Here is a 27,528-nt window from a genome sequence, read left to right as displayed (position 1 = left end):
GGTGATAGAAGGTTTGTATAGTGGTGATGGAAGGTTATAGTAGTGATGATGGAAGGTTATATTAGTGAAGATGGAAGGTTATGGTAGAGAAGATGGAAAGTTATAATAGTGGTGATTGAAGGTTATGGTAAGAGTGATGGAAGGTTATAGTAGTGAAGATAGAAGGGTAAGGTAGTCAAGATTGAAGGTTATAGTAGTGAAGACGGAAGGTTATATTAGTGAAGATGGAAGGGTAAGGTAGTCAAGATGGAAGGTTATAGTTGTTGTGAGGGAAGGTTATGGTAGTGTTGATGGAAGGTTATGGTAGGAGTGATGGAAGGTTATAGTAGTGAAGATGGAATGTTACAGTATTGATGATGGAAGGTTTTATATGTGACGATGGAAGGTTTTATATATGACGATGGAAGGTTTTATATGTGACGATGGAAGGTTATTGTAGTGGTGATGGAAGATTATGGTATGAGTGATGGAAGGTTATATTAGTGAAGATATAAGGTTATAGTAGTCGTGATGGAAGGTTTTGAAAGTGAAGATGGAAGGTTATGGTAGTGGTGATTGAAAGTTATAGTAGTGAAGAAGGAATTTTATGGTAGTGAAGATGGAAGGTGATAATAGTGAGGACAATGGTATTGAGGATGGAAGGTTATGGTAGTGATGATGAAAGATTATTTTAGTGAAAATGAAAGATTATGGTAGGAGTGATGGAAGGTTATAATAGTGACGATGAAAGATTATGTTAGTGATGATGAAAGGTTATGTTAGTGCTGATGGAAGGTTGTGGTAGTAGTGATGGAAGGTTGTGGTAGTAGTGATGGAAGGTTATGGTAGGAGTGATGGAAGGTTATAGTAGTGATGATGGGAGCTTATGGTAGTAATGATGGAATACTGTAGCAGTGATAATGGAAGGTTTTGACAGTGTTGATGGAAAGTTATAGTAGTGGTGATGGAAGGTTAAAGTAGTGGTGATGGAAGTTTATGGTAGGAGTGATTGATGGTTATAGAGAAGAAGGAAGGTTACAGTAGTGAAGATGGAAGGTTATGGTAGTGGTGATGGAAGTTTATGGTAGGAGTGATTGATGGTTATAGTGAAGAAGGAAGGTTATGGTAGTGAAGATAGAATGTTATGGTGGTGGTGATGAAATGTTATAGTAGTGAGGGTGGAAGGTTATGGTAGTGGTGATGGAAGGTTATAGTAATGAGGATGGAAGGTTATGGTAGTGGTGATGGAAGATTATAGTAGTGAAGGTGGAAGGTTATGATAGTGGGGAAGAGGGAAGGTTATGGTAGGAGTGATGGAAGGGTATAGTAGTAAAGATAGAAGGTTAAAGTAATGGTGATGGAAGTTTATGGTAGGAGTGATGGTTATAGTGAAGAAGGAAGGTTATGGTAGTGAAGAGAGAATGTTATGGAAGTGGTGATAGAATGTTATGGTAGGAGTACCTGAAGGTTATGGTAATAGTGATGGAAGGTTATGGCAGTGGTGATGGAAGGTTATGGTAGTGGTGATAGAAGATTATGGTACTGGTTATGGAAGGTTATGGTAGTGGTGATGGAAGGTTATGGTAGTGGTGATGGAAGGCTATGTTAGTGTTGATGGAAGGTTATGATATTTGTGATGGAAGGTTGTCGTAATAGTGATGGATGGTTATGGTTATAGTGATGGAAGGTTATAGAAGTAGTGATTGAAGATTATGGTAGTGGTGCTGGAAGGTTATGGTATTGGTGATTGATGGTTATAGTAGTGGTGATGGAAGGTTATAGTAGTGGTGATGGAAGGTTATTGTAAAAGTGATGGAAAGTTATAGTAGTAGTAATGGAAGGATATATTAGGGGCGATGGAATGTTTTGGTAATAGTGATGGAAGGATATGGTAGAGGTGATGGAGGTTATAATAGTGGTGATGTAAGGTTATGAAAATAGTGATGGAAGGTTATGGTATTAGTGATGGAAGTGTATAGTAGTGGTGATGGAAGGTTATTATAATAGTGCTGGAAGGTTATAGTAGTGGTGACGGAAGGTTATAATAGCGAAGATGGAATGTTATGGTAGTGAAGATGGAAGGTTATAGTAGTGGTGATGAAAATTATGGTAGTGGTGATGGAAGGTTATAGTAGTGAAGATGGAAGGTTATGGTAGTGAACATGGAATGTATGGTAGTGATGATGGAAGATTAAGGTAGTGATGATCGAAGGTTATTGCAGGAGTAATGAAAGGTTTTGGTAATGAAGATGGAAGGTTATGGTAGTGAAGATGTAAGATAAGAGTAGTGTCGATTGAAGGTTATAGTACTGGTGCTGGAAGGTTATAGTTGTGAAGATGGATAGTAATGTTATTGAAGATGGAAGGGTATAGTGGTGAAGATTGAAGGTTATAGTACTGGTGCTGGAAGGTTATAGTGGTGAAGATTAATGATTACAGAAGTGAAAATGGAAGGTTATGGTAGTGAAGATAGAAGGTTACAAGTGTGAAGATGGAAGGATATAGTAGTGGTGACAGAAGGTTATTGTAGGAGTGATAGAAGGTTATTGAAGTGATGATGGAAGGTTATTGTAGTGATGATGGAAGGTTATACTAGTGGTGATGGACGGTTATGGTAGTTAAAATTGAAGGTTATGGTAGTGAAAATGGAAGGTTATAGCAGTAGTGATGGAAGGTTATAGTAGTGATAATGGAAGTTATGATTGTGAAGATAGAAGGTATGATAGTGATGATGGATGGTTATTGTAGCAGTGATGGAAAGTTATGGTAGGTTTATGGAAGGTTATTGTGTTGAAGATGGAAGGTTATGGTAGCAGTGACAGAAGGTTATAGTAGTGAAGATGGAAGGTTATAGTAGTGAAGATCGAGGGTTATGGTAGTGATAATGGAAGGTAATGGTAGTAACGAATGTAAGTTATAGTAGTGATGATGGAAGGTTATTATTGTTAAGAGGGAAGGTTATGAAAGTGAAGATTGAAGGTTATGGTAATTCTGATGGATGGTTCTGGTAGTGGTGATGGAAGGTTATGGTAGTGAAGATGGAAAGTTATCGTAGCGTTTATTGAAGGTTATGGCAGTGATGATGGAAGGTTATGGCAATGGTGATGCATGGTTATGATAGAGTTGATGAAAGGTTATGGTAGTTGTGATGGAAAGTTATGGTAATAGTGATAAAAGGTTATGGTAGTGGTGAGGGAATGTTATGGTATTGGTGATAGAAGGTTATGGTGTTGGTGATGGAAGGTTATGGTAGTTGTGATAGAAGGTTATGGTAGTGGTGATGGAAGGTTATGGTAGTGTTGATGGAAGGTTATGGTATTTGTGTTGGAAGGTTGTTGTAATAGTGATGGATGGTTATGGTTATAGTGATGGAAGGTTATGGTAATAGTACATGGTATAGTATATACCATGTATTGTGATGAAAGGTATATAATAGTATTGGTGATGAAAGGTTATAGTAGTGGTGATGGAAGGTTAAAATAGTGGTGATGGAAGTTTATGGTAGGAGTGATTGATGGTTATAGTGAAGAAGGAAGGCTAGAGTAGTGAAGATGGAAGGTTATGGTAGTGGGGAAGAGGGAAGGTTATGGTAGGAGTGATGGAAGGTTTTGGTAGGAGTGATATAATGTTTTTTTAGTGAAAAATGATGGTTGTGGTAGTGGTGATGGAAGGTTATAGTAGTTAAGGTGGAAGGTTATGATAGTGGGGAAGAGGGAAGGTTATGGTAGGAGTGATGGAAGGTTATAGAAGTAAAGATTGAAGGTTAAAGTATTGGTGATGGAAGAGTATGGTAGGAGTGATTGATGGTTATAGTGAAGAAGGAAGGTTATGGTAGTGAAGATAGAATGTTATGGTAGTGGTGATGGAATGTTAAGGTAGGAGTAATAGAAGGTTATGGTAATAGTGATGGAAGGTTATGGCAGTGGTGATGGAAGGTTACAGTAGTGGTAATAGAAGGTTATTGTACTGGTGATGGAAGGTTATGGTAGTGGTGATGGAAGGTTATGGTAGTGGTGATGGAAGGCTATGTTAGAGTTGATGGAAGGTTATGGTATTTGTGATGGAAGGTTGTCGTAATAGTGATGGATGGTTGTGGTTATTGTAATGGAAGGTTATGGCAGTAGTGATTGAAGATTATTGTAGTGGTGGTGGAAGGTTATGGTATTGGTGATGGATGGTTATAGTAGTGGTGATGGAAGGTTATAGTAGTGGTGATGGAAGTTTATTGTAAAAGTGATGGAAAGTTATAATAGTGGTGATGGAAGGATATATTAGTGGCGATGGAAAGTTGTATTAATAGTGATGGAAGGATATGGTATTGGTGATGGAAGGTTATAATAGTGGTGATGGACGGTTATAGTAGTGAAGATTGAAGTTTATGATAGTGTAAATGGATGGTTATAGTAATTGTGATGGAAAGTTAGAGAAGTGAAGATGGAAGGGTATTGTAAAAGGTGATTGGTTATGGTAGTGAAGATGGAAGGTTATGGTAGTAGTGATGCAAGGTTATGGTAATCGTGATTGAAGGTTATAGTAGTGAAGATGGAAGGTTATGATAGTGAAGGTGGAAGGTTATCGTAGTGATGATGGGAGGTTATGGTAATCGTGATGGAAGGTTATAGTAGTGGTGATGGAAGGTTATAGATGTGAAGATGGAAGATTATAATTGTGAAGATGGAAGGAATGATAATGATGATGGATTGTTATTGTAGTGGTGATGGAAGGTTTTGGTAGGGTTGATGGAAGCTTTTGGTAGAAATGATAGGTTATAGTAGTGAAGATGGAATGTAAATTTGTGAAGTTTATGGTAGTGACGATTGAAGGTTATGGTAGTGATGATGGAAGGTTGTTATTGTGAAGATGGAAGGTTATGGAAGTGAAAATTGAAGGTTATGGTAGTTCTGAGGGATGGTTCTGGTACTGGTGACGGAAGGTTATAGTGGTTAAGATGGAAGGTTATGATAGTGTTGATGTAAGGTTATGAGAGTGAAAATGGAAGGTAATGACAGTGATGATGCAAGGTTATGGTAGTGTTGATGGAAGGTTATGGTTGTTGGGATGGAAGGTTATGGTAATAGTGAAGAAAGGTTATGGCAGTGGTGATGGAAGGTTATAGTAGTGAAAATGGAAGGTTATTGTATTGTTGATAGAGGGTTCTAGCAGTGATGATGGAAGGTTATGGCAGTGGTGATGCAAGGTTATGGTAGTGTTGATTGAAGGTTATGGTAGTTGTAATGGAAGGTTATGGTAATAGTGATGGAAGGTTATGGTAGTGGTGATGGAAGGTTATGGTAGTAGTGATGGAAGGTTATTGTAGTGGTGATGGAAGGTTATGGTAGTGTTGATGGAAGGTAATGGTATTTGTGATGGAAGGTTGTGGTAATAGTGATGGATAGTTATTGTTATAGTGATAGAAGGTTATGGTAATAGTGATTGAAGATTATGGTAGTAATGGTGGAAGGTTATGGTATTGGTGATAGATGGTTATAGTTGTAGTGATGGAAGGTTATAGTATTGGTGATGGAAGGTTATGGTAATAATGATGGAAAGTTATAGTAGTGGTGATGGAAGGTTATATTAGGGGTGATGAAATGTTATGGTAATAGTGATGGAAGGATATGGTATTGGTGATGGAAGGTTAGAGTAGTGGTGATGGAAGGTTATGGTAATAGTGATGAAAGGTTATGGTAGTGGTGATGCTCAGTTATTGTAGTGATAATGGAAGGTTTTAATAGTGTTGATGGAAGGTTATGGTAATAGTGATGGAAGGTTAACGTAGAGGTGATGAAGGTTATAATATTGGTGATGGAAGATTATGATAATAGTGATGGAAGGTTATGGTTGTAGTGATGGAAGGGTATAATAATGGATAAGGAAGGTTATTATAATAGTGATGGAAGGTTATTGAGGTGGTGATGGAAGGCAATGGTGGTGGTAATGGAAGGTTATGGTAGGAGTGATGGAAGGTTATAGTAGGAGTGATAGAAGGTTTTAATAGCGAAGAGGGAATGTTATGATAGTGAAGATGGAAGGTTATAGCAGTGGTGATGAAAAGTTATGCTAATGATGATGGAAGGTTATAGTAGTGAAGATGGAAGGCTATTGTAGTGTTGATGAAAGGTTATGGTAATAGTGATGGAGGGGATGGTAATAGTGATGAAAGGTTATGGTAGTGTTGAAGGAAGGTTATGGTAGTGGTGATAGAAGGTTATGGTAGTGGTGATGGAAGGTTATGGTAGTGTTGATGGAAGGTTATTGTATTTGTGATGGAAGGTTGTGGTAATAGTGATAGATTGTTATGGTTATAGTGATAGAAAGTTATGGTAATACTGATTGAAGTTTATGGTAGTGATGGTGGAAGGTTATTGTATTGGTTATAGATGGTTACAGTAGTGGTGATGGAAGGTTATAGTATTGGTGATGGAAGGTTATGGTGATAATGATGGAAAGGTATAGTAGTAATGATGTAAGGTTATATAAGTGGTGATGGAATGTTATGGTAATAGTGATGGAATGTTATGGTAATGGTGATGGTAGGATATGATATTGGTGATGGAAGATTAGAGTATTGGTGATGGAGGGTTATGGTAATAGTGATGAAAGATTATGGTAGTGGTGATGGACAGTTACGGTAGTGATAATTGAAGGTTATAATAGTGTTGATGGAAGGCTATGGTAATAGTGATGGAAGGTTATGGTAGAGGTGATGGAGTGGTGATGGAAGATTATGGTAATAGTGATGGAAGGTTATAGTAATAGTGATGGAAGGTTATGGTAGTAGTGATGGAAGGGTATAGTAGTGGTTATGGAAGGTTATTATAATAGTGATGGAAGTTTATAGTAGTGGTGATGGAAGGCAATGGTAGTGGTGATGGAAGGTTATGGTAGAAGTGATGGAAGGTTATAGTAGAAGTGATGGAATGTTTTAATAGCGAAGATGGAATGTTATGGTAGTGAAAATGGAAGGTTATAGTAGTGGTGATGAAAAGTTATAGTAGTGGTGATGGAAGGTTATAGTAGTGCAGAATATAACCATATGGTTATTGTAGTGAACATGAAACGTATGGTAGTGATGATGGAAGGTTAAGGTAGTGGTGATGGAAGGTTATTGCAGGAGTGATGGAAAGTATTGAAGTTGCAAGGTAATGAAGGTAATGAAGATGGAAGGTTATGGTACTGAAGATGGAAGATAATAGTAGTGAAGAGTGAAGGTTTTAGTACTGGTGCTGGAAGGTTATAGTTGTGAAGATGGATAGTTAATGTAATGAAGATGGAAGGGAATAGTAGTGAAGATTGAAAGTTATAGTTCTGGTGCTGGAAGATTATAGTTGTGAATATTGAAGATTACAGTAGTGAAGATGGAAGGTTATGACAGTGAAGATGGAAGGTTATGACAGTGATGATGCAAGGTAATGGTAGTGTTGATGGAAGGTTGTGGTTGTTGGGATGGAAGGTTATGGTAATAGTGAAGAAAGGTTCTGGTAGTGGTGATGGCAGGTTATAGTTGTGAAGATGGAAGGTTATTGTATTTTTGATAAAAGGTTATGGCAGTGATGATGGAAGGTTATGGCAGTGGTGATGCAAGGTTATGGTAGTGGTGATGGAAGGTTAAGGTAGTTGTGATGGAAGGTTATGGTAGTGGTGATGGAAGGTTATGGTAGTGTTGATGGAAGGTTATGGTAGTGTTGATGGAAGGTAATGGTATTTGTGATGGAAGGTTGTGGTAATAGTTATTGAAGATTATGGTAGTGATGGTGGAAGGTTATGGTATTGGTGATAGATGGTTATAGTATTGGTGATGGAAGGTTAAGGAAATAATGATGGAAAGTTATAGTAGTGGTGATGGACAGTTATGGTGAGGGAAGGTTATAATAGAGTTGATGGAAGGTTATGGTAATAGTGATGGAAGGTTATGGTAGAGGTGATGGAGGTTATAATAGTGGTGATGGAAGATTATGGTAATAGTGATGGAAGGTTATGGTAGTAGTGATGGAAGGGTATAGTAGTGGTTAAGGGAGGTTATTATAATAGTACTGGAAGCTTATAGTAGTGGTGATGGAAGGCAATGGTGGTGGTGATGGAAGGTTATGGTAGGAGTGATGAAAGGTTATAGTAGGAGTGATGGAAGGTTTCAATAGGGAAGAGGAAATGTTACGGTAGGGAAGATGGAAGGTTATAGCAGTGGTGATGAAAAGTTATGGTAGAGGTGATGGAAGGTTATAGCAGTGAAGATGAAAAGTTATTGTTGTGTTGATGGAAGGTTATGGCAGTGATGATTGAAGGTTATGGCAGTGGTGGTGCAAGGTTATAATAGTGTTGATGTAATGTTATGGTAGTTGTGATGGAAAATTATGGTAATAGTGATGGAAGGTTATGGTAGTGTTGATGGAAGGTTATGGTAGTGGTGATAGAAGGTTATTGTAGTTGTGTTGGAAGGTTATGGTAGTGGTGTTGGAAGGATATGGTATTGGTGATGGAAGATTAGAGTAGTGGTGATGGAAGGTTATGGTAATAGTGGTGAAATATTAAGGTAGTGGTGATGGACAGTTATGGTAGTGATAATTGAAGGTTATAATAGTGGTGATGGAAGGCTATGGTAATAGTGATGGAAGGTTATGGTAGAGGTGATGGAAGATTATGGTAATAGTGATGGACGGTTATGGTAGTAGTGATGGAAGGGTATAGTAGTGTTTATGGAAGTTTATTATAATAGTGATGGAAGGTTATTGTAGTGGTGATGGAAGGCAATGGTAGTGGTGATGGAAGGTTATGGTAGGAGTGATGAAAGGTTATAGTAGAAGTGATGGAATGTTTTAATAACTAAGATGGAATGTTATGGCAGTGAAGATGGAAGGTTATAGTAGTGGTGAGGAAAAGTTATGGTAGTGGTGATGGAAGGTTATAATAGTGAAGATTATATCCATATGGTAGTGAACATGGAAGGTATGGTAGTGATGATTGAAGGTTAAGGTAGGTGTGATGGAAGAGTATTGCAGGAGTGATGGAAGGTGTTGAAGATGGAAGGTAATGAAGGTAATGAAGATGGAAGGTTATGGTACTGAAGATGGAAGATAATAGTAGTGAAGAGTGAAGGTTTTAGTACAGGTGATGGAAGGTTATAGTTGTGAAGATGGATAGTTATGTTAATGAAGATGGAAGGGAATAGTAGTGAAGATTGAAGGTTGTAGTTCTGGTGCTCGAAGATTATAGTTGTGAATATTGAAGATTACAGTAGTGAAGACGGAAGGTTATGGAAATGAAGATTGAAGGTTATGGTAGTTCTGATCGATGGTTCTGGTAGTTGTGATGGAATGTTATAGTAGTGAAGATGGAAGGTTATGGTAGTGAACATGGAATGTATGGTAGTGATGATGGAAGGTTAAGGTAGTGGTGATGGAAGGTTATTGCAGGAGTGATGGAAGGTTTTGGTAATGAAGATAATAGATAATATAATAGTAGTAATAGTAGTGAAGAGTGAAGGTTTTAGTACTGGTGCTGGAAGGTTATAGTTGTGAAGATGGATAGTTAATGTAATGAAGATGGAAGGGAATAGTAGTGAAGATTGAAAGTTATAGTTCTGGTGCTGGAAGATTATAGTTGTGAATATTGAAGATTACAGTAGTGAAGATGGAAGGTTATGACAGTGAAGATGGAAGGTTATGACAGTGATGATGCAAGGTAATGGTAGTGTTGATGGAAGGTTGTGGTTGTTGGGATGGAAGGTTATGGTAATAGTGAAGAAAGGTTCTGGTAGTGGTGATAGCAGGTTATAGTTGTGAAGATGGAAGGTTATTGTATTTTTGATAAAAGGTTATGGCAGTGATGATGGAAGGTTATGGCAGTGGTGATGCAAGGTTATGGTAGTGGTGATGGAAGGTTATGGTAGTTGTGATGGAAGGTTATGGTAGTGGTGATGGAAGGTTATGGTAGTGTTGATGGAAGGTTATGGTAGTGTTGATGGAAGGTAATGGTATTTGTGATGGAAGGTTGTGGTAATAGTTTTTGAAGATTATGGTAGTGATGGTGGAAGGTTATGGTATTGGTGATAGATGGTTATAGTATTGGTGATGGAAGGTTAAGCAAATAATGATGGAAAGTTTTAGTAGTGGTGATGGACAGTTATGGTGAGGGAAGGTTATAATAGTGTTGATGGAAGGTTATGGTAATAGTGATGGAAGGTTATGGTAGAGGTGATGGAGGTTATAATAGTGGTGATGGAAGATTATGGTAATAGTGATGGAAGGTTATGGTAGTAGTGATGGAAGGGTATAGTAGTGGTTAAGGGAGGTTATTATAATAGTACTGGAAGCTTATAGTAGTGGTGATGGAAGGCAATGGTGGTGGTGATGGAAGGTTATGGTAGGAGTGATGGAAGGTTATAGTAGGAGTGATGGAAGGTTTCAATAGGGAAGAGGGAATGTTACGGTAGTGAAGATGGAAGGTTATAGCAGTGGTGATGAAAAGTTATGGTAGAGGTGATGGAAGGTTATAGCAGTGAAGATGAAAAGTTATTGTTGTGTTGATGGAAGGTTATGGCAGTGATGATTGAAGGTTATGGCAGTGGTGGTGCAAGGTTATAGTAGTGTTGATGTAATGTTATGGTAGTTGTGATGGAAGGTTATGGTAATAGTGATGGAAGGTTATGGTAGTGTTGATGGAAGGTTATGGTAGTGGTGATAGAAGGTTATTGTAGTTGTGTTGGAAGGTTATGGTAGTGGTGTTGGAAGGTTATGGTAGTGGTGATGGAAGGTTATGGTAGTGGTGATGGAAGGATATGGTATTGGTGATGGAAGATTAGAGTAGTGGTGATGGAAGGTTATGGTAATAGTGGTGAAATATTATGGTAGTGGTGATGGACAGTTATGGATGTGATAATTGAAGGTTATAATAGTGGTGATGGAAGGCTATGGTAATAGTGATGGAAGGTTATGGTAGAGGTGATGGAAGATTATGGTAATAGTGATGGACGGTTATGGTAGTAGTGATGGAAGGCAATGGTAGTGGTGATGGAAGGTTATGGTAGGAGTGATGAAAGGTTATAGTAGAAGTGATGGAATGTTTTAATAACGAAGATGGAATGTTATGGCAGTGAAGATGGAAGGTTATAGTAGTGGTGAGGAAAAGTTATGGTAGTGGTGATGGAAGGTTATAATAGTGAAGATTATATCCATATGGTAGTGAACATGGAAGGTATGGTAGTGATGATTGAAGGTTAAGGTAGGTGTGATGGAAGAGTATTGCAGGAGTGATGGAAGGTATTGAATATGGAAGGTAATGAAGGTAATGAAGATGGAAGGTTATGGTACTGAAGATGGAAGATAATAGTAGTGAAGAGTGAAGGTTTTAGTACAGGTGATGGAAGGTTATAGTTGTGAAGATGGATAGTTATGTTAATGAAGATGGAAGGGAATAGTAGTGAAGATTGAAGGTTGTAGTTCTGGTGCTCGAAGATTATAGTTGTGAATATTGAAGATTACAGTAGTGAAGACGGAAGATTACAGTAGTGAAGACGGAAGGTTATGGAAATGAAGATTGAAGGTTATGGTAGTTCTGATCGATGGTTCTGGTAGTTGTGATGGAATGTTATAGTAGTGAAGATGGAAGGTTATGGTAGTGAACATGGAATGTATGGTAGTGATGATGGAAGGTTAAGGTAGTGGTGATGGAAGGTTATTGCAGGAGTGATGGAAGGTTTTGGTAATGAAGATAATAGATAATATAATAGTAGTAATAGTAGTGAAGAGTGAAGGTTTTAGTACTGGTGCTGGAAGGTTATAGTTGTGAAGATGGATAGTTAATGTAATGAAGATGGAAGGGAATAGTAGTGAAGATTGAAAGTTATAGTTCTGGTGCTGGAAGATTATAGTTGTGAATATTGAAGATTACAGTAGTGAAGATGGAAGGTTATGACAGTGAAGATGGAAGGTTATGACAGTGATGATGCAAGGTAATGGTAGTGTTGATGGAAGGTTGTGGTTGTTGGGATGGAAGGTTATGGTAATAGTGAAGAAAGGTTCTGGTAGTGGTGATAGCAGGTTATAGTTGTGAAGATGGAAGGTTATTGTATTTTTGATAAAAGGTTATGTCAGTGATGATGGAAGGTTATGGCAGTGGTGATGCAAGGTTATGGTAGTGGTGATGGAAGGTTATGGTAGTTGTGATGGAAGGTTATGGTAGTGGTGATGGAAGGTTATGGTAGTGTTGATGGAAGGTTATGGTAGTGTTGATGGAAGGTAATGGTATTTGTGATGGAAGGTTGTGGTAATAGTTTTTAAAGATTATGGTAGTGATGGTGGAAGGTTATGGTATTGGTGATAGATGGTTATAGTATTGGTGATGGAAGGTTAAGCAAATAATGATGGAAAGTTTTAGTAGTGGTGATGGACAGTTATGGTGAGGGAAGGTTATAATAGTGTTGATGGAAGGTTATGGTAATAGTGATGGAAGGTTATGGTAGAGGTGATGGAGGTTATAATAGTGGTGATGGAAGATTATGGTAATAGTGATGGAAGGTTATGGTAGTAGTGATGGAAGGGTATAGTAGTGGTTAAGGGAGGTTATTATAATAGTACTGGAAGCTTATAGTAGTGGTGATGGAAGGCAATGGTGGTGGTGATGGAAGGTTATGGTAGGAGTGATGGAAGGTTATAGTAGGAGTGATGGAAGGTTTCAATAGGGAAGAGGGAATGTTACGGTAGTGAAGATGGAAGGTTATAGCAGTGGTGATGAAAAGTTATGGTAGAGGTGATGGAAGGTTATAGCAGTGAAGATGAAAAGTTATTGTTGTGTTGATGGAAGGTTATGGCAGTGATGATTGAAGGTTATGGCAGTGGTGGTGCAAGGTTATAGTAGTGTTGATGTAATGTTATGGTAGTTGTGATGGAAGGTTATGGTAATAGTGATGGAAGGTTATGGTAGTGTTGATGGAAGGTTATGGTAGTGGTGATAGAAGGTTATTGTAGTTGTGTTGGAAGGTTATGGTAGTGGTGTTGGAAGGTTATGGTAGTGGTGATGGAAGGTTATGGTAGTGGTGATGGAAGGATATGGTATTGGTGATGGAAGATTAGAGTAGTGGTGATGGAAGGTTATGGTAATAGTGGTGAAATATTATGGTAGTGGTGATGGACAGTTATGGTAGTGATAATTGAAGGTTATAATAGTGGTGATGGAAGGCTATGGTAATAGTGATGGAAGGTTATGGTAGAGGTGATGGAAGATTATGGTAATAGTGATGGACGGTTATGGTAGTAGTGATGGAAGGCAATGGTAGTGGTGATGGAAGGTTATGGTAGGAGTGATGAAAGGTTATAGTAGAAGTGATGGAATGTTTTAATAACGAAGATGGAATGTTATGGCAGTGAAGATGGAAGGTTATAGTAGTGGTGAGGAAAAGTTATGGTAGTGGTGATGGAAGGTTATAATAGTGAAGATTATATCCATATGGTAGTGAACATGGAAGGTATGGTAGTGATGATTGAAGGTTAAGGTAGGTGTGATGGAAGAGTATTGCAGGAGTGATGGAAGGTATTGAATATGGAAGGTAATGAAGGTAATGAAGATGGAAGGTTATGGTACTGAAGATGGAAGATAATAGTAGTGAAGAGTGAAGGTTTTAGTACAGGTGATGGAAGGTTATAGTTGTGAAGATGGATAGTTATGTTAATGAAGATGGAAGGGAATAGTAGTGAAGATTGAAGGTTGTAGTTCTGGTGCTCGAAGATTATAGTTGTGAATATTGAAGATTACAGTAGTGAAGACGGAAGGTTATGGAAATGAAGATTGAAGGTTATGGTAGTTCTGATCGATGGTTCTGGTAGTTGTGATGGAATGTTATAGTAGTGAAGATGGAAGGTTATGGTAGTGAACATGGAATGTATGGTAGTGATGATGGAAGGTTAAGGTAGTGGTGATGGAAGGTTATTGCAGGAGTGATGGAAGGTTTTGGTAATGAAGATGGATGGTTTTGGTAGTGAACTTGGAAGGTAATAGTAGTGTCGATTGAAGGTTTAGTACTGGTGCTGGAAGGTTATAGTTGTGAAGATGGATAGTTATGGTAGTGAAGATGGAAGGTTAAAGTAGTGAAGATTGAAGGCTATAGTACTGGTGCTGGAAGGTTATAGTTGCGAAGATTGATGATTACAGAAGTGAAGATGGAAGTTTATGGTAGTGAAGATAGAAGGTTACAATAGTGAGGATGGAAGGATATAGTAGTGGTGATAGAAGGTTATGGTAGAAGTGATAGAATGTTATAGTAGTGAAGATGGAAGATGCTATAATAGTAGTGACGGAAGGTTATAGTAGTGATGATTGAAGGTTATAGTAGTGATGATTGAAGGTTATGGTAGTTAAGATGGAAGGTTATAGTAGTGAAGAAGGAAGGTTATAGTAGTGAACATGGAAGGTTATGGTTGTGTTGACAAAATGCTATAGTTGTGTTGATGGAAGGTTAGGGAAGTGATGATGGAAAGTTATAGTAGTGATGATGGAAGGTTATGGTAGTGGTGGTGGAAGGTTATGTAAGAGTGATGATGGAAGGTTATATTAGTGAAGAAGATAGGTTATGGTAGGGTTGATGCACGGTTATGGTAGTGTTGATGGAAGGTTATATTAGCATTAATGAAAGGTTATTATAGTGGTGATGGAAGGTTATGATAGGGGTGATGGAAGGTTATGGTAGTGGTAATGGGAGGTTATGGTAGTGCTGATGGAAGGTTATGATAGTGAAGATGGAAGGTTATGGATGTGAAGATGGAAGGTTCTGGTAGTTCTTATAGATGGTTCTGGTAGTGGTGATGGAAGGGTATGGTAGTGGTGATGGAAGGTTATAGTAGTAAAGATGGAAGGTTATGGTAGTGTTGATGGAAGGTTATGGTAATAGTGATGGAAGGTTAAGGTAGTGGTGATAGACGGTTATGGTAGTGGTGATGGAAGGTTATGGTAGTGATGATGGAAGAGTATTGTAGTGGTGATGGTAGGTTATGGTAATGGTGATAGCTGGTTATGGTAGTGACGATGGAAGGTTATAGTAACGATAATGGAAGGTTATGCTTGTGATAATGGAAGGTTATTGTAGTGGTGATGGAAGATTATATTAATGGTGATGGAAGGTTATAGTAATGGTGATTGAAGGTTACGGTAGTGAAGATGGACAGTTATGGAAGTGACGATGGAAGGTTATGGTCGTGGTGATGGAAGGTTATTGTAGTGATCATGAAAGGCTATAATAATTATGATGGAAAGTTATGGTAATGGTGATGGAAGGTTATGGTAATAGTGATGGAAGGTTAAGGTAGTGGTGATAGACGGTTATGGTAGTGGTGATGGAAGGTTATGGTAGTGATGATGGAAGAGTATTGTAGTGGTGATGGAAGGTTATGGTAATGGTGATGGACGGTTATGGTAGTGATGCTAACAGGTTGTGACTCACCCAGCTGAGTGATGAGTGTGGTGAGGAGGTCGTCCAGGTGCCAGTCGTCCCACTCCCTCACACTCTCAGCCACGATGCTCAGCTTCCGTCTGCAGGGAGACAGGTCAAGCCGCTTAATATTAATAATACTTGAGTGTATTGGGCGGGTCCTCTTAACAACGTTGAACCAGTCGTCTTTTAGTATTAACTATAAAGCAGGAGTGTTTTATAGTAGAATATAAATCACGTGGGTTTTATTTGTAAATATAGACCAGTTGTGTTTTGTGACGAAGACGAAGTAGATAGTGGTTTGTGTTATCAATTAATACAATCCAGTTTTTTAATTATAATAATTATAATCGAAACTATTAGTTAACTTAAATTATGTATTGTTAGCTCAGCAATATAACATTGCTGCACTATCTCATTAAAAAATATAGACTCGCCAGCTCATCGAGAATAGTCATAATAATTTACTGAAGATACTTGCAATTGAGTAGATAAACTGAATTACCTAAAACATTGTTTATGTTGAGTGTGAAAACTTATATCTTAACTGATCTGAAGGTTCTGACCAGCCGGATAGTAAGGTACAGTCCTGAACATGGTCGAGCCCAACAGTAAACATTCAGTGTATATACATAGTGAAGAAAGATATACCTCTCAGTGTGTGTGTGTGTGTATATCCCTGTTGTCATTAGCTGGAGGTTCTGGAAGTGTTTGGTTACCAACAGTCGAACACCTAAAGTGGCTGCTCTCTCTTTCCCCTAGAGATAGTATCAGTTTTGGTCGAGAAACAGCATACAGTTCCGAGATTTTTTCAGTACCAATGTCTTCAAGGTTTGTACGTATGTACAAACCTTGAACCTATTGAACTTTGTGCGTATGAACAAACCGTGAACATATTGAACTTTGTACGTATGTGCAAACGTTGATGTGTTAAGTGGGAGGACAGGGTGAATATATTTGTTACATAAAAATTGCATTTTTCAACTCCCGAGTTGACTCTTATTTACAAAGGTCTTTCATGTTCTCCAAACTGAGAGTGCCTAATGGAAAGAGTTTTGTCCCACCTTTTTCTAGATTCTTGTAAATGAACGCTATTAAAGCACTGTGTGAAATAATTGTTAGAGCCCCCCTCACCTACTCGCCTCCTAAGCGGGGACGACTCGGGTTCGAGCCCTGGGCAGGGTGGAGCAACTGAGCATCACCCCCTCTTCGCTCGGCAGATGTTGGAGGCTTGGTTGTAAAGCGATCAGAGGACTGTGCTCTGGGGCAAAAGCAAGTAAAGTCTTAAGGTGGTCTAATGGATGCATAATTCGTGCATAGTTTCTTAAATATTTTGTGTTATATAAATTGAAAATTAATGAAGATTCCATGGAGTTGGTGTGAGCGATGTCTTGATCATAGATCAAGATCACAGATCAAGATCACTGGTCAAGATCACTGATCAAGATCACAGATCAAGATCTCAGATCAAGATCTCAGATCAAGATCACAGTTCAAGATGACTGATCAAGATCAACACAACAGATCTCTCTGCTCTAGTCCGGACTCCCAGGCTGGCCGAGGGCTCGTCACTTTTTATGTGGTAAGGCTTGCTTGAAGAGGTTGCAGAATAACTAAGAACATTGTCTTACCTTGGTGGATATCCACATCCTTGGTGGATATCCACATCCTTGGTGGATATCCACATCCTTGGTGGATGAAAGAATAAAACCCGCCAAGAACATTCCTGATGATGGCGCTTGAAGAGCTACGGGTGCTCCATCAATGTCACTGAATCGTTCAATAATCTATCTTCCTTCCGATATGTTACAGTCCTCCATTTTTCGATTATATTATCGATTCAGCCTTGCGTCTTCCATCTTCCGCTGTCGAAAATGCATCTTTAACTCACACACAGCTTCTGGAAGATTTTTTTATCGATGATGAAATGTCGTAAATCAGGAAAGATCTTGAGTTGCCTCAAATGGAACACCAGCCAGCCTGTGACTGTCACGGAGATTCACCAACTACCTCAATTAGTGTTTAATTGGGGTAGTTGGTAGTTACCTCTACCCCCATCCTAACCCCAAGGTGGGGTACACTTCTGGTTGCAGACGAGGAGTCACAATAACGTGGCTGAAATATGTTGACCAAACCACACACTAGAAAGTTAAGGGACGACAACGTTTCGGTCCGTCCTGGACCATTCTCAAGTCGATACACCTCTGGTGTTTAGTTTGCTGAGTAAACAGTCCAATACTTGCATAAGTGGAAGCATACCAAATATATATACTGCAACTTAGGGACACATCTCTGTATTGGTACATCACACACCTGGCCTTCGTTTCATTTGTGAGGGAACCGCGTCATGTAGTGAGCAGCCCGCTTCATGTGTGTGAGGTACCAGCTTCATGTGTGTGAGGGGCGGAACTCCTCACTTCTCTACCCATCAGTTCATATTGAAGTAGTGAGACACATCAGCTTCCACTCTCATTGTGAGATACGTCAACCTCTACTCTCATCAGTCCCTCACCCTCACATAATGAGATACACCAGTCCCCCCACTCACACAATGAGACGCACCAGTCCCCCACTCACATAATGAGACACACCAGGCCCACACTCACAAAATGAGACGCACCAGTCCCCCACTCACATAATGAGACACACCAGTCTCCCACTCACACAATGAGACGCACCAGTCCCCCACTCACATAATGAGACACACCAGTCCCCCACTCACACAATGAGACGCACCAGTCCTCCCACTCACACAATGAGACACACCAGTCCCCCCACTCACATAATGAGACACACCAGTCCCCCCACTCACATAATGAGACACACCAGTCCCCCACTCACACAATGAGACACACCAGTCCCCCCACTCACATAATGAGACACACCAGTCCCCCCCACTCACATAATGAGACACACCAGTCCCCCACTCACACAATGAGACGCACCAGTCCTCCCACTCACACAATGAGACACACCAGTCCCCCCCACTCACATAATGAGACACACCAATCCCCCCACTCACATAATGAGACACACCAGTCCCCCCACTCACACAATGAGACACACCAGTCCCCCCACTCACACAGTGAGACAAACCAGTCCCCCCCACTCACATAATGAGACACACCAGTCCCCCCACTCACATAATGAGACACACCAGTCCCCCCACTCACACAGTGAGACAAACCAGTCCCCCCACTCACACAATGAGACACACCAGACCCCCAACTCACACAATAAGGCGGACTGTGAGTGTGAGTGTCTATGTCACACAGACGCAGAATGTGATGGACACAGAATGGGACAAATTATGAACATTGTCAACAGTCCCTCCAGTGTATTTATAAGATGTATGCTAAAATTAATAAATGTTGGGAGAGAAATTCTTTAAAGTGATGACTGCAGGTAAACTGCTGCAACAATTAGATTATTGCACAGAGTGGTAAACTAAATGAAATATCTTCAAGGTCACGCTCCTCCTTCACCTGTGTTTTCTGCACATCACAAAGGTTATTTTTTCGCTTTGGTATCATACATTTTTTCCTCCCTCTGTTGCCCGCTTGTTTCTCATCACAGAGGTGATGGTTGGTGTTGCAGGCCTGGCATCATGGTCTCTGATGGTTGGTGTTGCAGGCCTAGCATCAGGTCTCTGATGGCTGGTGTTGCAGGCCTAGCATCCGGTCTCTGATGGTTGGTGTTGCAGGCCTAGCATCAGGTCTCTGATGGTTGGTGTTGCAGGCCTAGCATCCGGTCTCTGATGGTTGGTGTTGCAGGCCTAGCATCAGGTCTCTGATGGTTGGTGTTGCAGGCCTGACATCTGGTCTCTGATGGTTGGTGTTGCAGGCCTTGCATCAGGTCTCTGATGGTTGGTGTAGCAGGCCTGGCATCAGGTCTCTGATGGCTGGTGTTGCAAGCCTGGCATCAGGTCTCTGATGGTTAATGTTGCAGGCCTTGCATCAGGTCTGTGATGGTTGGTGTAGCAGGCCTGGCATCAGGTCTCTGATGGCTGGTGTTGCAGGCCTGGCATCAGGTCTCTGATGGCTGGTGTTGCAGGTCTTGCATCAGGTCTCTGATGGTTGGTGTAGCAGGCCTTGCATCAGGTCTCTGATGGTTGGTGTTGCAGGCCTGGCATCAGGTCTCTGATGGTTGGTGTTGCAGGCCTGGCATCTGGTCTCTGATGGTTGGTGCTGCAGGCCTGGCATCTGGTCTCTGATGGTTGGTGTAGCAGGCCTTGCATCAGGTCTCTGATGGCTGGTGTTGCAGGCCTTGCATCAGGTCTCTGATGGTTGGTGTAGCAGGCCTAGCATCAGGTCTCTGATGGCTGGTGTTGCAGGCCTGGCATCAGGTCTCTGATGGTTAATGTTGCAGGCCTTGCATCAGGTCTCTGATGGTTGGTGTTGCAGGCCTTGCATCAGGTCTCTGATGGTTGGTGTAGCAGGCCTGGCATCTGGTCTCTGATGGTTGGTGTTGCAGGCCTTGCATCTGGTCGCTGATGGTTGGTGTTGCAGGCCTGGCATCAGGTCTCTGATGGTTAATGTTGCGGGCCTTGCATCAGGTCTCTGATGGTTGGTGTTGCAGGCCTTGCATCAGGTCTCTGATGGTTGGTGTAGCAGGCCTGGCATCTGGTCTCTGATGGTTGGTGTTGCATTCCTTGCATCTGGTCTCTGATGGTTGGTGTAGCAGGCCTGGCATCAGGTCTCTGATGGTTGGTGTAGCAGGCCTAGCATCAGGTCTCTGATGGCTGGTGTTGCAGGCCTGGCATCAGGTCTCTGATGGTTGGTGTAGCAAGCCTGGCATCAGGTCTCTGATGGTTGGTGTAGCAGGCCTGGCATCAGGTCTCTGATGGTTGGTGTAGCAGGCCTAGCATCAGGTCTCTGATGGCTGGTGTTGCAGGCCTTGCATCAGGTCTCTGATTTTTGGTGTTGCAGGCCTGGCATCAGGTCTCTGATGGCTGGTGTTGCAGGCCTGGCATCAGGTCTCTGATGGCTGGTGTTGCAGGCCTTGCATCAGGTCTCTGATGGCTGGTGTTGCAGATCTAACACGAGGTCTGAGTGTTATGTGAAGGTCTTGTTTCCTCGAACCGGATTAGGGAATCGTTGTAATTAGTCTGTCGTTGTTGATCACACTCGTAATACCTGAGTCCAACAGTTTGTTAATTACGTGTTATTAATGAAATAATTACCTGTCCGGAACACATCTTCTATCTTCATGGTTGTCTAGGTCAATATGTTTCTCAATGGGAGCGCTGCCAGTGTTCGACAGTTCATTATCCAACCTCTAATACATTTTGATTTACTTCTATTGCTTTCTCTTCTGTTCATGTTTTCCCTGATACATCTATGCCAGAGAGTAGATGCTCATGTGTACGGGAACATCTGTGGCATAGCCACGACCCATGACCTCTCCTTCTGTTCTTCATTTCTGTAAACTTTTCCTCCTTTTCCTCACAGTTCCTCTGAGCATGATTTGTCTTTGTCGTATCCTCTATCTCTTCTCTCCCATTCCTTTCCCTCCGTCCCATCCCAAATCCATATCCTGACCCCTACCAGGTATTATATAGCCGAAGCGGCTTAGCGCTTTCTCCTGATAACTCCCTATCTCCTTTAAATTAACCTGTCGACCTCTTATATTTTACTATAATGTCTCCTAATATCATGTAGTTCTACAACAAACCTCGATGCAAATTTATGCTCCTTTTGATATTTTCTGATGTGCATTTTGAGGTAGGGGTTCCACGCCGGAGCTGCGTGCTCCAGAACTGGTCTCAACTCCTCTGTATTGAGGTCAACTGCATTGGCTTTTGACACAGTGTCACATGAAAGATTGATTAAATAGATAGAGGCTCATGGTATTTGGGGTGCTATATAAGGTGGATTAGGGCATTACTATACCAAAGGAAACAGAGAGTTAGTATAAATGGGGTTAAGTTAGAATGGGAAAATGTTGTGGGTGGAGTGCCTCAAGGCTCTGTCCTGGGACCTATGCTATTCATAATATATATAAATGATTTAGATTCAGGTTTGAGCAGCAATATTTGCAAATTTGCCGATGATACAATAATCGGGAGGGAAATAAACACGGAAAAAGACTCTCTATACCTTCAAGACGATCTAAATAGGGTTTTGAAATGGTCAAAAGATTAGTAGATGCAGTTTAATGCTGACAACTGTAAGGTATGAGGCTATGTATTGTTGATAGAGGTACAAGTTACGAGTTAGATGGTGTTGAGATTGCGAAGTCGGACTGCAAAAGGGATCTGGGTGTTATTATTAGTAAGAATATAAAACCAAAAAATCAATGCACAAATATTCGCAATAAGACAAATAGGACACTGGGATTTGTTAATCGAAGAGTTAGTAACAAAACACCTGGTGTTGTTCTTCAGCTATATCTTGCTCTGGTTAGGCCCCATTTAGATTATGCAGTTCAGTTTTGGTCGCCGTGCTATAGAACATAAGAACATAAAAATGAAGGTAACTGCAGAAGAGCTATTGGCCCATACGAGGCAGCTCCTATTTATAACCACCCATTCCTACTCATATATATGTTCAACCCACGCTTGAAATAATGAAGAAACCCCACCTCCACCACGTTACGCGGTAATTGGTTCCACAAATCGACAACCTTGTTATCGAACGAATATTTACCCAGGTCTTTCCTAAATCTAAACTTATCCAATTTATTGTCCATTCATCCACTTCTAAACCTTTATTATGTCACCCCTAACTCTTCGCCTCTCCAGTGAATACAATTTAAGCTTTGATAATCTTTCTTCATATGAAAGATTTCTTATTTGGGGAATTAACATTGTCATCCTACGCTAGACTCGTTCAAGTGAATTTACATCCATTCTATAGCACGGCGACCAAAACTGAACTGCATAATCTAAATGGGGCCTAACCAGAGCAAGATATAGCTGAAGAACAACACCAGGTGTCTTACTAATAACGCTTCAATTAATAAATACCAGTGTCCTATTTCCCTTATTACAAACAATTATGCATTGATTTTTTTGTTTTAAATTCTTTCTAATCCTAACTCCAAGATCCCTTTTACAATCCAACTTCGCAATCTCAGCACCATCTAGCTCATATCTTGTAACTCTATCATCGTTACCTAACCTCAAAACCTTAGATTTGTCAGCATTAAACTGCATCTGCCAATCTTTTGACCATTTCAAAACCCTATTTAGATCATCTTGAAGTGATAGAGAATCTTTTTCCGTGTTTATTTCCCTCCGATTTTTGAATCTTAGGCAAATTTGCAAATATTGCTGCCCAAACCCGTATCTAAATCATGTATATATATATATTATGAATAACAGAGGTCCCAGGACAGAGCACTCCACTTACAACATTTTCCCAGTCAGTCTAACCCCATTTATGCTAACTCTTTGTTTTCTTTGGTATAGGCATGCCCTAATCAAACTTAACATTGCACCCCCAATACCGTAAGCCTCTAACTTTTGAATCAGTCTTTCATGTGGTACTGTGTTAAAAGCTTTTCTAAAGTCAAGGTACACAACATAACAAACCTTACAACTATCAACTGCCTCAACAATGCTGGAATAAAATTATAGAAAATTTCTTAAACATGAACGGCCATTTGTTAAACCATGTTGTGAATCAATTATTAATTTATGTTTTTCAAGATGAAGACGAATGGCATTTTCACTTATCGATTCAAGTGACTTTCCCACAATAGACATTAAGCTAATTGGCCGATAGTTTGACTCAAGTGATTTATCTCCTTTCTTGAAAATTGGTTGCTGACCACATCAGCAACCTTCCACGACTCTGGCACTCCGCCTGACTCTAATCCTTTATTAAATATGGTAGACACTGGCCCGCAAAGCTCCTCTTTGCATTCTTTAAGTACCCTGGCGAACACTTTGTCTGGGCCTGGGGATTTGTTTGGTTTGAGTTTCACTATTTGTTTATTAACATTATTAACATCCTTCCTGGTAACTGCTAAACTAGTCAACCTGTCCTCCGTCCTCTTCCTCACCCACATAGACTTGTTCGGCTGAAGGCATAATGTTAAGATTTTCTTTAGTAAATTCAGAGATAAAACATTTAATAAAAATACTACTCATCTCTTCGTCGTTGTCAGTTATTTGACCTGTCTCAGTTTTTAATGGGCCTATCTTTATCCTAATCTTTGTTTGATATAACTGTAAAAACCCTTTAGGATTTATCTTTGCTTGCACTGCTATGCAAACTTTATAGATCCTTTTTGCTCTCCTTATCTCTTTTTTAACTTTTCTAACCAGTTGGACGAATTCTTGTTCTAAACTGATTTCAACATTCTTAATCCTTTTGTACCAAACTCTCTTTCTACTTATAAGGTTCTTCAGATCTCTTGTTATCCGTTTCGGGTCAACATTTTTCGATCTATTCAATTTGTTTGGTATACTATGTTCCTGTGCTTTGCTTAAAATATTTTGAAATAGTTATATTTTGAATTCACATCAAAATCCCTTTTTGCATCACCCATCTCTGGGTTCACGTCCCGCTCTAAGACTGGCCAACCCCCAATGCCCAGGACTTTCCAATCTATTTCACCCAAAAAATTGTTTAGTCCATTAAAATCAGCTTTTCTAAAATTTGGCACTTTAACAGAATTTTCTCCTACAAATCTATTGTATTCTATGCTAAATCTGATTTCTTTGTCATCACTGTTCCCTAGCTCACTCCCTAATTCGATGTCATTAATTTGTGTTTCCCCTGTTAGTTAACACTAGGTCTAAAATATTATTTTCATGCGTTGGTTCCCTTAATGTGTAGCTTAAGAAAGCAATCGTCAATTAATTCTAGAAAATCTTCTGCTTCATTATTCCCTGTTCTGTTAATCCAGTTTATTCCACTAAAATTAAAGTCACCCATGACGCAATTCTGTGTCATTTCATTGCTTCCGTTCTGTCTAAGTTTGGGGGTCTGTATATAACTCCTATTATAGGATTTTTAGCATTTTCGTTTAATTCTAGCCAAATAAACAAATCCACAAGGGCCGTGACGAGGATTCGAACCTGTGTCCGAGAGCATCCCAGACGCTGCCATAATCGACTGAGCTACGACATGGTATAAGAATTGCAACCAAAAACTCTACTGAATTTACTTGGATCCTGCAGCCTCTCCGAGACACAAACCAGGATTTTACACAATTCCCCCCATGCACTCGAGCTATGTCAATAGGCCGTTCTACCTCTTCGCCCTTACTTCATTTGATTACATTTCATTTGTTCATTTGATACATCACGCTATCGTGATTTCTGTGTGTCTAGCCAAATAGTTTCTGTGTGTAGGTCAGTTTTGAATCCCTCTTTGAGACTATATTTAAATTTTTCCCTAACATATATGGCTACTCCCCTTCCTCGTCTAATATATATATCTGTATGAAATAGTTTAAATCCATTTATTTGATTTTCAGCTAATAGTTCTCTGATTTCTACATTCATCCATGTTTCGGTAAGTGCAATAATATCTATTTTTTTCTGTGCAAACAAGAGCATTTAAATCGTTTATTTTGTTTCTTAGACTCCAACTGTTCTTGTAATATACTTTAGGTGTATTGTCATTTTGAGGCCCTTTTCCTTCCCTGTTCATTTTGCCATTTTTCCCTCCCACCAACACATACTTTTATTGCCTTCTTTCTCCATATCAATTCCCATACCACTATCTATTAACTGTTTAAACCCAAACAAACCCCTCTAACCACAGGTTCAAACCAGTTCGTAACAGCAACAACCCCAGCCCTGGATAAATGCACCACATCCCAAGCATACATGTCATTCCTTCCATAGAAGTGTTCCCAGTTATCAATGACTAATATTGCATATGATTTACAGTATTTGTCCAGTCGGCAATTGACACCAAGGGCCCTCGACAAACATTTACTTCTAACTCCCGATTCTTGGAAAAATGTCAAATATGATCGAGATTCCTCCCTTGATTCTAACTAATTCTATGGCTGTCATCAACCTCAGTCTCAGTGCTTCACTCCTAACTCATCCAACATCATTTCCACCTGCACTGATACAAATAATGGGTTTGTTCCCATTTCCAGCCTTAATATCATTCATGTTGTTTACTATCACCAATTCCTGCTCCCGGATAGCACACCCTTAATCTGTTCCTCCCCTATCACTGGCACAAAAAGCTCTATCCAAATACCTCACCTGGGAATCTCCCACAATCAAAATTCCAAATAGATGGTGTTGAGAGTGCGAAGTCTGAGTGCGAAATGGATCTGGGAGTTATGATTACTAAGAATTTAAAACGAAAAGATCAATGCATGAATGTTCGTAATAAGGCAAATAGGAACACTGAGATTTATTAATCAAAGCGTTAGTAACAAGATATCTGGTGTTGTTCTTCAGCTATATCTTTCTTTGGTTAGGCCCCATTTAGGTAATGCAGTTCAGTTTTGGTCGTCATACCATAGAATGGATATAAATTTACTAGAACGTGTATAGCGAAGGATGACAAAGTTATTCCCCCAAATTAGAAACCTGTAATATGAAGAAATATTAGCAAAGCTTAAATTGCATTCACTGGAAAGCCGAAAAGTTAGGTGTGACATGATAGAGGTATACAAGTGGATGAATGGACATAACAAAGAGGATATTAATAGGGTATTAAAAGTATCAACACAAGACAGAACACGAAACAATGGCTATAAATTGGATAAGTTTAGGTTTAGGAAAGATCTGGGTAAATACTGGTTCAGTAACAGAGTTGGTGATTTGTGTAACCAATTACCGCGTAACGTAATAAAAGTTGGATCCCTTCGTCGATATAGGCGAAGGTTAGACATACATATGCGAATGGCTGGCTATAAATAGGAGATGCCTTGTATGAACCAGAAGGCTTTCTGCAGGTACCTTTATTCTTATGTTCCTCTGAGTGAAGAAAAATGTTATCCGGATGTCAGTTTCTAAAAAGTTGTTGACGTCGTGCACTGAAAGGTCTTTGGGATTAGTCAATTTTTGGGGGAGGAGAATTGGTGTTCCTTCCGTTTGTGCTGACCTGCAGTGTTCCTTCACTGTGTGCTGACCTGCAGTGTTCCTTCACTGTGTGCTGACCTGCAGTGTTCCTTCACTGCGTGCTGACCTGCAGTGTTCCTTCACTGTGTGCTGACCTGCAGTGTTCCTTCACTGTGTACTGACCTGCAGTGTTCCTTCACTGTGTGCTGACCTGCAGTGTTCCTTCACTGTGTACTGACCTGCAGTGTTCCTTCCGTGTGTGCTGACCTGCAGTGTTCCTTCACTGTGTGCTGACCTGCAGTGTTCCTTCCGTGTGTGCTGACCTGCAGTGTTCCTTCACTGTGTACTGACCTGCAGTGTTCCTTCACTGTGTGCTGACCTGCAGTGTTCCTTCACTGTGTGCTGACCTGCAGTGTTCCTTCACTGTGTGCTGACCTGCAGTGTTCCTTCACTGTGTACTGACATGCAGTGTTCCTTCACTGTGTGCTGACCTGCAGTGTTCCTTCACTGTGTGCTGACCTGCAGTGTTCCTTCACTGTGTGCTGACCTGCAGTGTTCCTTCACTGTGTACTGACCTGCAGTGTTCCTTCACTGTGTGCTGACCTGCAGTGTTCCTTCACTGTGTGCTGACCTGCAGTGTTCCTTCACTGTGTGCTGACCTGCAGTGTTCCTTCACTGTGTACTGACCTGCAGTGTTCCTTCACTGTGTGCTGACCTGCAGTGTTCCTTCACTGTGTGCTGACCTGCAGTGTTCCTTCACTGTGTGCTGACCTGCAGTGTTCCTTCACTGTGTGCTGACCTGCAGTGTTCCTTCACTGTGTACTGACCTGCAGTGTTCCTTCACTGTGTGCTGACCTGCAGTGTTCCTTCCGTGTGTGCTGACCTGCAGTGTTCCTTCACTGTGTGCTGACCTGCAGTGTTCCTTCCGTGTGTGCTGACCTGCAGTGTTCCTTCACTGTGTGCTGACCTGCAGTGTTCCTTCACTGTGTACTGACCTGCAGTGTTCCTTCACTGTGTACTGACCTGCAGTGTTCCTTCACTGTGTGCTGACCTGCAGTGTTCCTTCACTGTGTGCTGACCTGCAGTGTTCCTTCACTGTGTGCTGACCTGCAGTGTTCCTTCACTGTGTGCTGACCTGCAGTGTTCCTTC

At 40.5% G+C, this 27,528-nt stretch overlaps 1 protein-coding gene across 1 annotated transcript in view; it reads right to left on the bottom strand.

The window, feature by feature from the left end:
- The window catches only part of Gycalpha99B (guanylate cyclase 1 soluble subunit alpha 2), a 183,324-nt gene that overhangs the window by 118,302 nt on the left and 37,494 nt on the right, over positions 1–27,528 (bottom strand). Inside the window, exon 3 of the mRNA XM_069327558.1 lies at positions 15,407–15,495. The gene's annotated coding sequence lies outside the window, so the exon portion shown is untranslated. The remainder of the gene's footprint in view (positions 1–15,406; positions 15,496–27,528) is intronic.

Source organism: Procambarus clarkii, chromosome 19 (genome assembly GCF_040958095.1).
Source record: "Procambarus clarkii isolate CNS0578487 chromosome 19, FALCON_Pclarkii_2.0, whole genome shotgun sequence".
Lineage (NCBI taxonomy): Eukaryota > Metazoa > Arthropoda > Malacostraca > Decapoda > Cambaridae > Procambarus > Procambarus clarkii.
Note: the sequence above shows the minus strand (reverse complement) of the source record. Positions and strands in the feature narration are given on the sequence as shown.